This window comes from Pleurodeles waltl, chromosome 8 (genome assembly GCF_031143425.1).
Source record: "Pleurodeles waltl isolate 20211129_DDA chromosome 8, aPleWal1.hap1.20221129, whole genome shotgun sequence".
In the NCBI taxonomy this organism is placed as follows: domain Eukaryota; kingdom Metazoa; phylum Chordata; class Amphibia; order Caudata; family Salamandridae; genus Pleurodeles; species Pleurodeles waltl.
The window spans coordinates 120,145,881-120,158,336 of NC_090447.1; positions in this window are offsets into that span (position 1 = coordinate 120,145,881).

A 12,456-nucleotide genomic window follows, 5' to 3' on the forward strand; every position below is an offset into this window, starting at 1 on the left:
AAATTAAAAAAGTGCCGGTACTCAGTACCTGACAGTACCGGACCATTTAAAGCACTGCCTCTAGGGACTTCGCGGTCCACCTTCGTCTGCTATCTGCCTCTTCTGCAAGAATAGAGACTTTCTGTGTTATTGGGTTTAACCTGAGAAATTTTGGGTTTGAAATGTGTTTCAGAGGTACGTTTTCGGTTTCAGGGATAAAAGGAAAACGTACAAATAAGGCATTTTAGCATTTTTTCAAAGTTTTGCTAGCTAGGACAAAACTGTCATGATGTTGGGACCTGAAAATGACCTTTTCTGGATTTTTCTTATTTCTTGAACCATCTGTTATGCACGGAGACATCTTTCTTCTCATAACTATGAATCGACATTTCAATGCTTGAAGGTGTTTTCTTTCACTTCTAGAAGTATTCCAACACGTCCTGAAGTGATGGCGACCAATCCAGTGCAAATAGACACTCCTATCAATCAATCACTCAATCAAATCATTTATAAAGCACGCTACTCACCCGTTAGGGTCTCAAGGCGCTGCCTATTTTAGTGTAAGAAGAAAACTGCTTTCTGTCTGTACCAGGACTTGTAGCACTTTTCTTTGTGTTTGGAGAGTTTGTCATACTGCACTTTGCACTTTCGATGTCTACGATACCCATGCTCTTTTACAAGATGAATATGTGCAAAGATGTTTCATGCACAATAGTTTTTGTGGCAGTAAAGATGTATGCGCCTGATTCACAAAAGTAACTTACACTTTTGAGTAAGTTTACTTCGTTTCGGTATTCACAAAATGCGAGTGTAATTTATGATGAAGCATATACCTGGTATGCTCTTAAATGAGGTCGACAACCTGCAGTCCTGGAAAGGGTTGAACTAGAGATGGGGGAAACGATTCCATTCAGCATCATCAAATTTCAAACGTTGGAACCAGGTTGGCCACACACTGAAATCCCAAGTCAGAAATCAAGTTAAAGGGTTTTATAACAAGTTAACACTCAGGTTGATGTAAACAATTCTCATAAACATACTGTAAATATACAGAATAACAATAGGACAGCGATAACGACAAAAGAACTGTAAGCGAGCTAGCATAAGACAAACTAAGAATTCAGATATGGCAAAACAAAACGTCAACAAAAAGATCTGATGCTCAGAAAACAAATGCTGGTGCAAGCTATTACACAGTAGTGCAATTTAAAGTCATCTAACTAAATAAGCTAAGGGCAATCTAAAGAATGTATTTGTCCCAAACCTAAAGGGCAAAGAGCAAAAAGCTAATAAAGGACAAAAATAATTTGGAAAAAATGTCATTAGGGGCAAAGACTAAAAGACCAGTGGAGGTAAAAAAAAAGGCGAAAAGTGATGGTGCAGTTTAAAATGGTGTTAACCATTCAGAACTTATTGTGCGTTTATGATTATCAATCTCCCCAGTACAGTACTTGTTTATGTGTGAGATGCTTCCATGCTCCTTGCCTGCGCCATTCCTGTCCAGTTTGTATGAGGGAAGCTTCCATTGCTGCTTTTCCTGTTCAGGTTAGGAGGGACACCTTCAATGCTTCTTCCTGTGATTTCTGTGTATGAGGGAAGATGGTTGCAATTATCTAAAAGATCAAACCTTTTTCTGCATACCTTTTAAAGATTATGATCTTGCTCCACAACCTCTATTCTAATATGTAGCCCTGCTCCCTTGTCATATCCTCCAACCGAATACCCTTACAATTATTGCCTAATAGCTGTGCTTATGTAACTGGCGTCACAAGGTGCCTAGGCGTTGAATGCTTTGATGAGCATCAATGTTTGAAACACTTTTCCACTTTACTTAAGTCAAACTTTTTGCCAATGTTATATAGCTCAAACTCGATCCGAAGGTATTGGAGTGTTTTGCATAAGAACCATTTACTTTAAACAAGGACAAATTCATTTTTTATTTTAGATTACATGATTTGCCCAGAATCACAAGATGCTGAGCTGACACTGAAACTCAAACCTGGTTATCAGTTCCACAGACAGAAGCTCTGGCCATCACTCCACATCACTCCCCAGTTGATTATTGTTTTTTTCATAAAAACATTTTTCATAGCATCATAAACAAGCACAATTAATAACATTTTAATTATGTGATTAAACCAAATACATTTTTCTAGATGATATCCATGATTATCTCATTCAAATCACTTTGTTATATTGCCCCATCCCGTTAGTGTCCCAGTGCAGTTCAGACCTCCCAGGTCCATCTTCTAGGGGCCATAATCTAGTACATAGATATATGCAATATAAATAAAAATCAAACTGCCTAATGATCATTCACTCAAAATTTATGCTGACCAAATTACAAAACAATGCTATAAAACGCCATTGCCAAACTATATAAATATAGTTTCTTATTGTTAGCACCATGGTTACCCTGTATTCGAATATACTAGACCGTATACTAGATTATCTAAGACTTGGCTTCGGGAGAATTCAGTAAAAATGCAATGTGTCTACCCATGAGCCCTGGCGCATCCTGGGAGTAATTTCAGAACTTGCCGCAAAGCGCCATGCAATTTGATCCTCGCAGGGGGTCAAAGGTCAAATTCTTAAAATGAGCATAGTTCGAGGTCTTGATTGGACAATTTTAACATCTTGGGTTAATTTTACTGCCTGTGGCAAACTCAAGCCTCCAGGGGCAGTTTTAGTAGGTCTCTTGGCCTCCAAAGTGCTACTTCCATTGGCTCCCTTCGCCAACGTTTCTCCTAGGCTTTGTCCCGGTGCTCCTCACCTCATTCCAGGGTGTGGTCCCAGATCTTCCTCAAAATGGTCCTTAGGGGATGTAAGGCACCTAACTTTTCTCGTCCTGAAGGGACCCACTGGCCCTGGGGGCAACTGTAGAAAAAGTGCTTAGGCCATTAGGGCATAAGGGGGCGTGTCCTTCTAGTTGTCCAGGGCTGCTACTGCTGTCATAATCCAACTCCAACAACAACAACCCTATCTCCCTTGTGCAAGAGTTTTTAAATGGAGTGGAAAGTTCTGGAAGTCAAACATCCATGGCCAATCATAGGGTGCCACATCACCCCTTCACCCCTGTCCCAACTCTTCTGCATGGCATGCTGGGACAATTCAAGAGGGCTGTCAAGAAGTCACTGCTCACATCACATCTCCTCTGGGGGCTCGGCTCTGCCCCAAGTGACTTTACTGCCAAGGACTTTCTCACCTCAATTTCAAAGGGTAGACCCCCTCCAGTGTTCGCTCCAGAGGTATTGGCTTCCTCCTTTGTTCAGTGGGCTTGGGCTTTGACAGCCCTAGTACAGTGTGGCAGCTAATTAAGAGATGCAGATTTTCTTCCCCATCCCTTCCTTCTCAGGAGCTGAGGGGAGCACTGTTAATTCCTCCTGTTGTGTGGGAAGGCCTTTGTTCCCTCAGCTGAGGAGCAGAGTAATTAACCTGGCCCAAAAGGGTTACAAAAGGCCAGGACTCTGAATCTGAACTGAGCCAGAGGAATATGAAAATTCTGGCTGACCCAAAAGGTATATGATCCTGGAACCTGCATAGTCAAATTGGGGACACTTATTTCACCCAGGTTTTATACCTCAAGGCCTTTCTAGGAAAGCAAAACTACACTCTAAGGGAGATTCCCCCATATGTATAATAAAGTGATATTGCATAAGAAACAGTAAAGCATATTAACTTTACCAATGGGTGTCCACTAATATTATAAAATCTACCCGAAGTCAACACCTAACTTTGCAGAGTCGCCCCCGTGCCTGGCTACCTGTTACTGGGGTGCACAAAACAGTAGTCTCACATGCGCATCTCACACACTTGCAGACATGTGTACACACATGTTCAAGTATAACTAGCCAAGTGCCCCTTACCCTACCAGCATCTCTGTGGCCTCATCTTGAAAGGCAGACACGGTCTGTAAACATTCCCAGTCATTTACCATGTGATTACTATGGGTGAGACAGAAGTAGCGAGACTCACCAACAATAAAAAGTCCAAAACCAGGTGATCAAAAAAGCAAAAAATGTGGGCGTAGTAAATGGGCAGAACCCAACTGCAACACTTGTGATGTGTCTGAGCTCTTGCCCATGCTTGAAATTTCCGGGCACTCCCGATTCATTGAAGACAGCTCTTTCCAGAAAGCCCATACTCTCCCAGCTCCTGCTCAGTATTGGCAATGGCACAGAGGCTTACAATGGCCCGATGAGTGGAGGGATTTTGGTTGAAGGTGTTGTGGAGAAAGTGACCTGTAACAAGAAGGGCGATATAGCTAGTGAAAGAAACATATCTAACTCAAACCTGTTATACATCAAAGAACTGTACGCATTTCTCAGTGTGGCCTTGCTCTGTTATGTGGGTAGGTGTGGTGGCAGAAAATTTCAACAACATTACCTTAGAACAGGGTTTATCAAAACAAAAGTGATTGTAACTAGCATTCATTTTAGCACAAACCTATTAGGATGTATACTGGTGGAGAGTATGCATGCACACAATATAACAGTTGTTGAGTTGTGGTAATCAGAAGCACAAGTGTTGTGGTTCTAAAACTAATTGCTAGCGCTCATGCACTGAAAAAAGGTTTTATATATAATAAAGATACAGAAAGTCGTGGAGGCTTTCTACATCCTTGGGAAGCCTCTTAGAGTACTATAAATTATGAGAAGCATAATTAGCTATGCCCCAAATCAGGCCTGAGCTCCTACTGAAGATTACTGCTAGACCCAATAACTGTGATTAGCCTTTGCAGGTTTAAGCATTACATTGCTTATGCCATAATCCTCAGAGAGCCTCCCAGTTTTCATAGGAACTGAAGAATCTTGAAAGGGTGGACCACTGTGGCTGCCACCTCTCCCAACTTCCACTTGAGAGTTCTGCACAATCCAAGCAGTGGGCACCAGAGCATGCCATCTATATAAACATAAGCAGTTCAGTTAGCTTCTGCACAAGTGCAAATGGAAACTGTAGTGCCATTTCCCAGCCTTCTGGTTTGTGGGCCGAGTAACCAGGAGCACAACCTGTGATTCTTCTATTACCAGGAACAGTGCCCTACCAGGGTCCACCATCATTGGAACATAAAGAAATGCCTGGTTGGCTCATCAATAATAAATTGCATCCAACTACTGGCAAAACTGCTGGTTTTCCCAGTACCCCACGTCCTCACAAATTGCACATGTGAGTTTGAGTTTATGTAAAGGCACCTCACGCTTTCATGAACAACAGTGTGCGTTTCTGTACTAATACCTGTCATCTCTGTGCCAGACTTGCAGTGCAGTAGAAGTATAGCAGCAGCAGTCTGTACAGCTCCCCCCTTTCTATCACCTCCACACTGGCAGCAACCCTCATGACTCCTGACTATAGGAGGCAAGACTGTTAAACGCAGCAGCCGAAAGATGGGTCAAAAAGAGAACTGGACAATTTACAGTTGCACATCAGTGCAACCATCTAATTTTTCTCAACAGTTGCAGCATAAGATCTAAAACCCAACTGAAAATAGAGTTTTTTATAAAGCCATAATGAAGCCACAGCAAAAATATTCAAGCAACAGATTACCAACAGATCCTGTTCAGTGCCAGGCTTCAAACTTCAGCAAAGGAACAGCTGCTGAAGAACCCTTGGACCTGAGATTAAATTTGAAGTAGACTAGTGATGTCACGACTGACTTTGCCACTGTACACAGCTCTTGTGTGAAATCTTCTGTCTTTGACAAGAACAATGAGAGCATTATCATCTACAAAATCTCTAAAAACATCAAGAAGTGGAAGTGAATTTCACAGTATTTACCTGGAAGACAAAGGTGTAACCTGAGAACATTTATTCACAACAATAACATCAAAGAGGACCCCTACATGGGGCAGCTTCTGGTTCTCATTTATGTACATAAGTTATATTCAATAAAGAGAATGGTGATGAGGAAACTGGCAGATCACATCAGTTTTCACACATCAGGACAACAAAGTCCTAATTTGCTTGCAAATTCTAGGCAATTTAGAGAAGTCACCCTATAGCGATTCGCTCCTCCTCTCTCCTGGTCATTGTCTGGTGATAGCTTGGTTGTCATCACCTCTAAAGCCACCACCGATTCAATGTGACAAACAAAAAGAACAACCACATGAATTCCAAAGACATCTCCAGGAATTATCAGGCCTTAGGACTAGAAAAGACTTGCTTGTTGAACCCAATAATCTTCAGAGAGGACTGAGGTGTCAAACAATGTAGCACAGGGAAGGAGATAGTTTAATATGTTATGTCAGAAAAAGATTGTTGTGATGACAGTCATGTTCTATCATATATTCTGTCCGTTCTAAAGATCTATTGTTGGGTGGACAGTGTGATGGTCTTCAAGCTTTTCCCTGATTCCCTATTTACATCCATCATTCGATTGTGCTATCTTCCTCTGTGGCGGTGAGGCTTAGCATGCTCTGAATTCCATTTCTAGTGGTATGTTCAACCCAAATACTACACTCTTGGATAGCTTTATTCTGAATATTTTAGAAATCTTCTGGCATGGAATTCCTGCATGGACAACAGCCATTCGTCATCTAATATTTCCCTGTAGTGGTTACATTTAACTATTTTGTTCTCAGTGACATAATGCGCAAATTAAATTGGAACAAATTAATAAAGGGTATTCAACCCATTTGAAATACTGAAATAGAAATCAGCAAATGGAACTGTGCTGTACATAAAACAACATCAATTGTTGGGGGAAATAACAAGACTTGTTACCTCCCAACAAAACACAAATGTGAATAAATCAAAATAAAGGACTCCAAAAATGTTTTCAACAAATTTAGAATGTATTGCTTGATTTGGAGGACAGGTTACTCGGTCACAACATAAGGGATATCTGATCTGATTTATCAGGCCATTTGCACTAGTATTTAGGTGGGCAGGGTATCTGTCATGTTGTGACAGAGTAACCCATCCACCAAACTCTAAATCAGACCCCTAATTTTAAAACAAGGAGAAACATGCATGTATATGGTATTTCTATAATATGAACTGAGCCAAAAGGCAGCAAAGCAATGGACATAGTCAAAGGTGAGCTTAAAGTCAGCATGTAATAGGAGAGGAAATTGATTTGAGGACATTTAATTCATTGTGATGTAGTGTTCTTACAAAGGTGATTCTTCTAATCTTGCCTAAATTGGAGCAGCCTTTGGGAGGTCCTGACGGATACAGGGATGTTGTTTGAGGTCCTGGGTGCACGGATGGAAAAGTCCAGCTGCTTTTTCTTTTCTTTTTTACACTTCTTAGTCTGCAGTCTGATAGTGACATGTCTAATGTGGGTGTGCCAAGAACCACCATAGATGGTGAGCTTGTCTGCAAGATAAACAGGACTGCTGGGTCTGAAACAAAAGAGAAAAAGATAAATTACAACACTCCACATGTGCAGGGTGCTGGTCTAGCCACTCTTCAGAGCACCGCCCCATAACCTCGAGATAGTCACACTGATGCTTCATTTCTTGTAGATCTTGAATGTGACAGTGCAGTTTCATTTTGCTACGCAGCTAGCTTTCTCAGCCTCAAACGAACTCTACTCACATGTCCCTTATTGCTGTATGCAGCACTGACTGCTTGCTGGGCTACGGTTTATTTGTGTTTTCACTACTATGGGTTATACGTCTTTCCCTTTAGTAGGCATGGTCCTTCATTTATTCATTCTTGTTGCACCACTACTGCCTGACAAGGAACCTGTCTGAGACTCCCTCTAGTTTCCATCTAAGGAAAGAGAAAAACTGTTATTGACCCCAGCAGTAAGCATATGTCACTCAGCTTGTTAGAAAGATGAGTTTTGCTGCTTCATCACATGACCCACAGTGTCTAAGAGGGCTCTTTGTTCTCTAAAACACATGTTGGGGCAGGAATAGCCCATGGCATATTGTCCTGCCCTACATACCGAACTGGTGCATAACTGGTATGTTGACTTTTTTATTTTGGCTCTGGTGTGACTCTAATAATCTAAGAGTGTACACAGAGGCCTGCCTCTATGTGAGATCCTGGGCCTATGCTGTGATCGAGAGGGTCACACCAAGTGTGCCCTCATTATTGGCAGTGAACTTCTGTCCCTCTCATGGGTATAGCAAATAGAGCATTGATTGTAATTATGAGGTCCATGGACACTAGTGTCTTTAATCAAAGTGAAAGAAGCCATAAACAAAAACATTATTGTTTCATGTCACATAAACCCTCCTAGTGACACTTCCCATTCCCTAGCTCCAAGCTGCTAAAGTAGGGAGATTAATGACTCCCCTGTTTGTGAAAAGTTGGTTGAAATGCTGTTTTGTATGACCCTTGTCATGGGCTTACAGGGGAGGCTTCTTACAGACTGGTTGACTGCATAAGCACAATGCACAGCTAAACTTGACAAGAGCAATAAATGTCAAAGCACAAAAAATAGATGCAAAGATTGTTTCTCCAGGCCAGCACATTCTAACCATGCTTATTAGATCTTGCAATGTTAAACAATCCCAAAAACCTACTGTGAGCTTCCAGACCGCCTATTTCTTCCATCTGTTGGTTTTATTGTCAGTCTTATTTCCTTGCTTCTTATTCATTGGTTTCATTCCTCTTCTTGTTTTTGTGATGGAGAGAGAATGCATGGATTAAAAGAAATGCAGTGATAGATGGAGTGAGAGGGGGACGAGTGATGGATGGAAAGAGACAGTGCTTAATTTCAGCAGGTGGTTGCAGGTGGAGTCCACAGACACTCATTGTAGCAGACCAGCACTTATGTTTCCTCCACAGACTGACCCAGAGCAAGAGGGCAAAATACATAAAGAGTAAGGAAGCAGGAAAAGAAAGACAGAATGTTCGATATTGGGTTGTTGTTTGACTAGGGTGTGAGCCCTGGTCAAGTCAATCCTAGCCAGGGTAAATGTCAGGCACTTGCATTTGGGTACCTTGTCGAATTGATTTGATTCTCAGCTGCTACTGTTTGAGCAATACGGTTAAGAGCCCCCCTTTGGGGAGCCCGTCAGGCATTGCAGCACCGGCCTGACGAGGAGCCTTCCCAATGATGAAGCCAGTCATCCAATGTGATGCATGAGGGTTCTCGCTCCTTTAGAATTAGGTTCGCTCTTATTCTTTTGCCTTGAAACAGTGTACCTTTTTTGTCGTTAAATAAATGTCAGGCAAACCATTAATTAACCTGTGCTCACCATCTGGTAGCTTGCTACACAGCAGTTAGGCTTTACTTACAGGCAATGTGCAAAGTATTTGTGCAACACTTCAAACAGTAAAACCATGAAAACACAACACAAAAAGATTCCATACAAGGTTAAACAAATAGATCTGAATTTAATAAATAAAACAAGACCAAGATGGCAAAAGTTGAGAAGTTAGAACTTGAGTTATGAATTTTTAAAGATTAAACTGTAAAACAGCACTTAGAAACAAGTACCAAGCAGGGTATCTGTCACACCATGCCTTGACAACGTCAAAAGTTCAGGCCGATTGCGATGGAATGTATGCCAGGTACAGGGACCCAGTTGATCCAGCTGGACAAAACTATCTTAGACCCGAGTTGCTGAGCGATGCTTCAGTTCCAAAACAACGCAGTAGATGGGCTGCATCTCTTTTTTCCAACCAACAGCAGTGATCCATTAGTTCCGAAATATTGTGAGGCTGTGGTGCGAGTTCCTATTGTGTTGAGGATCTGATGTGCAGTCAATGCAATGCGTTGGTTCCAATGGGCACAGAAGCTGCGATGCAGTGTTTCGGCATCGTTGAGGCTGCTGTCAATGGCGATGCAAGGATGTTCTGCTGAGAAGAACACTGCAGTGTTGGTTCCAAGGGTGATGTGCTGGTTTCGAGATGTGAGGTACAGCCGCGATGCAATCCTGGTTGTTCCAGTTCTGATCCATGCAGTAGAGGTGATGCATCATTCCTGCTCCTGCAACAGAGGATGTATCGGTTCCGCTGAAGCAAGCACCTTAGGCCCACTTCTAATGGTTCAGGACTGGGGTGGCACCACTTATTATGACAGGCTCACAGCTGGCAGAGTCCAGGAGCAGGGTGGTTAGAAGTCTGTTATGTCCCTAAGAATTCAGATCAGGAGGCAAGTCAACTAGCCCTTGGAGTCACTCTGGGTACAAGTGATGCAGATCCAATCCTCCTCACCCAGGGCAGGAGAACAGCAGGGCAGCACAGCAAGGCAGAAGTTCAGCAAAGCAACAGTCCAGCAGTGTGTCAGTGCTTCATCAGCACAGCTGTCCTCTTCCTGGCGCAGTATTCACAGGTCCAGATTTGTGCTGAGTTGGTGGTGTCAGAGGTCCAATACTTTTACCCACTTTGGCCTTTAAAGTGGGATAGACCTCAAAGGCAGGCCTTTAAAGTGCATACAGGTCCTGCCCTCCCCGCCCTGGCTCCAGACTCATTACAGAGGACTATGTAGCCCTTTTGTGGTGACAGGACATAGACTATTCAGATGTATGTGAGGCTGTGGTCAGCTCCTGTCTTCCATCCTCCCAGAGATAGACTGAGGCAAGGAAGGGAGAAGGAATGGATGGAGAAAAGGATAGATGATAATTTGACGAATGAATCAATGGAGAGGAATCACAGTGACTATAACTTTACAATCATCCAGCTACGGACTCATCGCCCACATGCTGTGCTTTCAACAAAAGCAGATTGTGTGCTGGACAGGTCATAAAATATGTTATGTGTGCTGTTATTAGTTGAACCTCTGTTACCAAGATCTCGCCCAGGTCTATAATCTCAGATGAGAGATACCTCAACCAAGTGTTCTGCAACGCTTTTATTAGAGCGTGTGTTTGTACAACATTTGTACAATATTTATTTACTTTGAAAAACTTTATTTCGACATCATGCCCTAAAAGCATGCATATTATACAAAACATTACAATAATAAATATAAATAAATATAAACTCATATAATTTTATTTTTAAATCTGTGAAAACAAAATTATCATAATGGGCAATAAGGACCAATCAATCCACCTGATCGGCTTTCACAATCCTTAAAATATTTATTTGGAAATTCCATGTTTTTAAATATTTTAAATCAGCAAAACCCATACTTGAAATAACCCCTCTGGGAGTCCGTACTTTATGCTTTTTAACTTCCAGTGAGATTTAGAAAGCCTGTTGAAAATAGGTTAATCTGGGAAAATAATCATTTTGTCTCTATGGTTTGCACTTTTTTGATTGATTGCTGGTATTTGGTTTTGCTGCACATTGTGCTGCATCTGAGAAGTCTTTGGGCCGGTAAGGAAGTCTTCCTGCCTTCTATAGTCACCCCTCCTTAGTTTGCATTCTTTCATGTGGTATGTGTGTTTAATTAAACATTCATTCGTAGTTTTTATTATGTGCGTTTTGCCTGTCCCACTATTTCTCTATTTTGTGTGTATGTTTGTAAGTGAAGAGACCACAGGACCAAGTAATAGTCAGTATGCGTTGTACTTTGACACCGTTTGTTTACGCATAAAGCGCCTCTCTCCATTTTTCTTGGACTTTGTGTTTTTCTCGCTGTCTCCCCTCCACGTGCCAAGCAGATGCAGAGGCAAGAAAAGCTCCAGAAACCAGTTCGTACAGCCTAAGGGAGACTAAAGCGGGTTAGGGATAGGACGACCGCATTTTGAAAAGAAGAAAAACGGGAGAAAAACACACACACACACGTATTTAGACTGCATGTAAAAGGAGGGCATACCTTTCACTTCTGGCTCACAGGTTGACCTGACCTTTGTCCCAAAAAACGGGACATTTATTACAAAATAACAAAAGCCTTGGCATATTGACCTGACCTTTGCCCCAAAATCGGGACATTCATGTAATATGAACAAAAGCATCGGGACACCGGGACAGTTCTCTGAAAACCGGGACTGTCCAGGAAATTCGGGACATCTGGTCACCCTAGATAGGGACAGACAACCTCTCTCGCTCTCTGTCTCTCGCCCTGATAGTCCTCTCTCTCTCTTTCACAGACATTCCCTCTCTTTCTCTGTGTTCTCCCTACCTCACTCTTCTCGCTCTCATTCACACACGCTCTTCTCCCCTCTCTCTCCCACACCCTTCACTCATGCTATCTCTCGTCTCCCTCTGGACCTCACTCGCCATCTGTCTCTCACTCTCTCTGCCTCTCTCTCTCTCAACCTCTGCTCTCTTTTTGACACTTCCTCTCTTCTAGCTGTCTTTCCCCTACTCAGTCTCATGTGTGTCTTTCCACCTCTCACTCTCCTCTCATTTTCCACTCACAAACTACCCCTCTCTCTTATCTCTCTCCATCTCTCTCTCCCACTATGTGCTCTGCCTTTCCCTCCCATTCCCTCGATTTTAGATATATTTCCCCTCCAATCAGGTATGTAACGTAGGATCCCGCCGCCCCTGCGGTGGAGGGTGGACCCTATTATTAAGGAGGCTTCCATTCAGTCTAAGGCCGCTACTTAGGTGCGTGTTCGACATGTAGCTCTCGGAAGCCCTCATCACACCCCGCTGGGGCCATCACTGCCCCCTTCTTTCTCC